Consider the following 4,767-nt stretch of genomic DNA (forward strand, 5'->3'; position numbering starts at 1 on the left):
CAGGTGGTGGGGTTGTGGACCTGTGTCCTGGTGGAGAATCTCCCACTAGGAAAGACATAGTGTCAGGTCACACAGTCATGACCAGGCCCCCCTATATGGCATGAGCCCCAGACCTGTCTTAATGAATGTTCTGTCTCACTTCATGTGTTTGTCAGCTTCCAGGGTGAGATAGCAAGAACAGCAGAATGAGGGACCTCAGTCTGGCATTGCTGGGCCCCAAAAGGCAAACTCAGATTGGGAAACTGGATGTAGACTCCAGGACTGCAAAGGGGGCAAGTTCTACAGAGGGCAATGTTGACAGGAAAAAAGGGAGCAAATTCCTGTCCCTTCTGCTGCCACTGGCATAGTCCTCCATGAGGGGCAGAAGGCCAGCAACAGAGAAAACCTACAAAACCCTACATGGAGACCACTGCACATGCCCAAACTGATGACACCCCACTGCAGAGACCCCAACAGAAATGACATTAATACACCCCAGGAGTCCTCCCTGGAGACTCCAGAGAGGCCACTGCAGAGACTTTTACAAAATCTTTGAGATTACTTTGCTGTGAAGGATTGATAGGAAACATAAGGACAGAAATATATTCCACAGTGCTTGTCCCTTATAAGTGTAGTATAGCTGAATGGAAGATTCAGAACCAAAAATTCCTGAGTAGAATACAGCCTCCACACTGACTTCCTTGGTGACCATGGCAAACTTCCAGGCCACTGTGATTTCATTTCCTACTCTGCAGAATTAGCAAATTGCTTACCTACAGCCCAGATGCTAAAGCCACTGTCTGTGTAACAATGAAATGAGGTTTAACCAATAAATGCCAAGAATACAAAATTATAATTCCTGATTCAACCCAGAGCCAGGCCTGGTATGTGAGTGGAACTTACTCCATCAGACAGGCCTGGTGTGGAACCCTGCAGCAGAACTTCCTGCAGAGAGGCAAGACCCATCCAGCTGATCCAGGAGCAGAACATCTTGCCAGAGTGGCACAGTGGGTTTACCTCCAAGGGCTACAAAAGGAAGAAGTGAAACAGCAGCCAGACCCAAGTAACACCCACCTGGATGCACTTGAACTTGGTAAATCCAGACCTAGTGCTAAATCCAGACCTGTATCAAAACTCTACACCAAAGGTCAAAAGACAGTGCTATACAAAATGACAAAGCAAAGGTGCAAAATGCATTGTCAGGCCCCAACCTCACCCAGAACAAATGCAGGAGACAGTAGCACAGAAGAAATTGGAAATCACACTCCTGAAATCTATGAAATTATAGTGTCTGAAGTAACGAAACAACTGCAGAAAGATATAGAGGAAATCAGATCACAAATAACTTATGAAATAAAAACAGAAATGATTAATATAATGAAAGTAGTACTAAGCTTCTAAAGAAGACACTGATAAAAAATGGAGAAGAATAGAAAATGATGGAATCCTTGAATGAGCAATACAGGAAAAAAATGCAATGCATGAAGCAGATTCAAAGTGCTACTGAGGAAATTAAAACATCAATCACAAGCTGAAAAAAACTGTTTGAATGAAAGTGAAAATAGACCTTAAAACCTTGAAGACACCATTGCAGCTAGAGAAAAGGTAAGAAAAGATCTCTTAAAAACAACTAGGATGCAGGAAAAAATAATTCAACATCTGCAAGATGATGCAAAGATGAACGATGTAAGACAGGCATCAATGAGAAAGAAGGAGTCAATAAAAATGACATAAAAAGAATACAGGCAGAATTAATAGCAGAAAACTTCCCAAATATGAGGAAACAATCTGACATTCAGGTAACAAGCATATAGAACTCAAAATAGCATCAACCCAGTTAAAAACACACCCGCACATATAATAATCAAGATCCCAGAAACTCAGCACAGAAACAGTATACCGAAAGCCTCTAGAGAAAAGAAACAGATCACATTTAAAGGAAAATCTATCAGAATAATGGCAAATTTCTCTTCACAAACCATCAAGTCAAGAAAAGTATGGAGCAATGTACTACAGGTGTTGCAAGAAAACAAATGGCAACCCACACTGAAGTACCCTGAAAAACTCTCTCTGAAGTTTAATGAAGTGAAATACTTCCATGATAAAGAACAATTAAGAATTTCATGATGACAAAGTCAATCCTACATAGACTACTAAAAGATATTCTAGAGAGGGATAAAAATGACCATAATGCCATGAATGAAAATGGAAAGAACCCATCAAATCAGGCAAACAAACACAGGAGAAAAAGTGGTATACAGCAGTAGTCTTTCAGTTATTCTTTTGTATATAGCAGCAAAATATTTCCAGCAGCCTACTCTACAAATGGACTTCTCCTGCACCCTGCAGATCATGATTCTGTCTGGGCCTACAGGGTGAATATCAAGGAAATAACAGCGGGCGGAGGGAGCGCGTTGAGCCCGGCGGGGCTCTGGCGCCTTCTCCGTTTCCGGGATTGCCGCGCTGCAGCTTACAGCTCTGAAGTGTCTTCGTCTCCCCTATTTTCTTCTGCAGAAATAAATCTCATCGTCGAGACTCTAAAACTTTCTAAAGGGATATGTTTTGAAGTCTGAAGTTTAATTTTGTTTTTCAGAAAGCAGTTTAGTAAATTACATACATTATGTGTATGCAGTAGTTTTGTTGGTAGTAACAGTATTTTGTTAGATGTTACTAATAACAGAAGAAAGATCTGTCTTTGGTTAAGTTGATCGTAAATTACAATATGATTAGTATTACAATTGAATGGTCCTGAAGAGTAGGTTAATTTTTAAAATGCCATAAAGTGTATGCTGCGGAAACATTATGGTTAACTAGTTTGTGGAGAAAAAGCCTTATTTAGCTGACCAGATGTAAATGGTATACACCATTAGGAAGAAAGACAATATAATGATACTTTAGAAGTAGAAACAAATGTAGATAATTTTCAAAGAAGAGTTAACAGTTTGAAGCACTAAACCAAATTCACTTGATATCACACAGATTCAATAAAGATTGTGGATATTGACTTCCCCAAAAGTTATTAACTGAAGCTGCAGTAACTTAAGTACTTTTGAGTTAAACTTTAAACGGTATGAGCAATTACTTTTGCTAGAATAAAATGAGATTAATTTCGATGTCATATTCAAGTACTCATAAAGGAAAAAAATCCTGCATTATAACCTTATTCTGATGGCATAGCCAGTACTGACCTGATATCTAGGCTTCATAGCTTATAACTGAAAGCACGTTAAAGGCATAATTTAAGTATTCTATAGTTGCTTAAAATTTTAAGAATATAAATTTTTTGAAAAAGTTGTAATATGTGTAGAAGTAAATAAAAGTTTTCAGGTCTTTAGTTACTACACCAAATTATGAGCAAATAGTACCTGGGTTGCCTAAAAGTTAGTGTAGTCATCCCAGAGTACTAAGTGGAATCATGGTAATTTAGGCAAGAGATTCATCATACCCGAGTGTGCACTCAGGTATAAGTCCAGTAGAGAAGTGGTAGTGAATTTCTGCGTTAGTAGGAGTCTGTCATTTGATCCCTTTTTGTGGTAGAAATCCAATGTGAAGAGATGAGAAATTTTGTGTGAAAGTATTAGCCATCAAAAAAGTACTGTCACACACTCATGCACAAAACTACCTCCCAAAGAGTTGTCCAAAGTCTTCCTATAAAAGAATTAAGAATATAATGGAAGAGAGTGCAGTTTTGCCAAGTTGGACAAATGACAACAAACAAAAACTGAAGTACGACCTTTCCTGTGAGCTCTACCGGATGTCCACGTACTCGGCTTTTCCCAGCGGCTTACCTGTCTCGGAAAGGAGTCTCGCTGGTGTGAACGACCGAGTCAAGTGCTTCTCTTGTGGGCTGATGTTGGATAACTGGAAACGGGGAGACAGTCCGATCGAAAAGCATAAACAGCTGTACCCCAGCTGCGGCTTTGCTCAGAACCTGACTTCCACGAGTCTGCGGTCCTTCCCTAAAAGTTACCCCACAGTGATAAACAGCGGGCCACATTCATTATCTCCTCCTTTGGAACCCAGTGGTCCACTCGGTGGCTTTTATTCCAGCCTTTCACCGGACCCTCTCAACTCCAGAGCAGTTGAAGACTTCTCTCCGGTAAGGACTAATCCCTACAGTTACGCCATGAGTACTGAAGAAGCCAGATTGCTTACTTACAAGATGTGGCCATTGACCTTTTTGTCACCATTGGACTTGGCAAGAGCTGGCTTTTATTACATAGGACCTGGAGATAGGGTCGCCTGCTTTGCCTGCGGTGGAAAGCTGAGTAACTGGGAACTGAAGGATGATGCCATGTCAGAATGCCAGAGGCATTTTCCCAACTGTCCATTTCTAGAAAATTCTCTAGAAACTCTGAGGCTTAGTATTTCAAATCTGAGCATGCAGACACATGCAGCTCGAATGCGGTCATTCATGTCTTGGCCATCTGCGGTTCCAGTTCAGCCTGAGCAGCTCGCAAGTGCCGGCTTTTACTATGTTGGTCGCAACAATGATGTCAAATGCTTTTGTTGTGATGGCGGCTTGAGATGTTGGGAATCTGGAGATGACCCGTGGGTGGAGCATGCCAAGTGGTTTCCCAGGTGTGAATTCTTGATACACATGAAAAGGCAGGAATTTGTAGATGAAATCCAAGCTAGATACCCTCATCTTCTTGAGCAACTGCTGTCAACTTCAGACACTTCTGGAGAAGAAAATATTGATCCGCCAATTGTACATTTTGGACCTGGAGAAAGTTCTTCAGAAGATGCCGTCATGATGAATACACCTGTGGTTAAAGCTGCTTTGGA

General features: G+C 41.0%; 1 pseudogene; it reads left to right on the forward strand.

Moving 5' to 3' along the window:
* The first annotated feature begins 3,304 nt into the window (after nucleotides 1-3,304).
* The window catches only part of LOC101584605, a 51,265-nt pseudogene continuing 49,802 nt past the window's right edge, over nucleotides 3,305-4,767 (forward strand).

The sequence above is a fragment of the Octodon degus genome, unplaced genomic scaffold (assembly GCF_000260255.1).
Source record: "Octodon degus isolate 3935 unplaced genomic scaffold, OctDeg1.0 scaffold00144, whole genome shotgun sequence".
NCBI lineage: Eukaryota > Metazoa > Chordata > Mammalia > Rodentia > Octodontidae > Octodon > Octodon degus.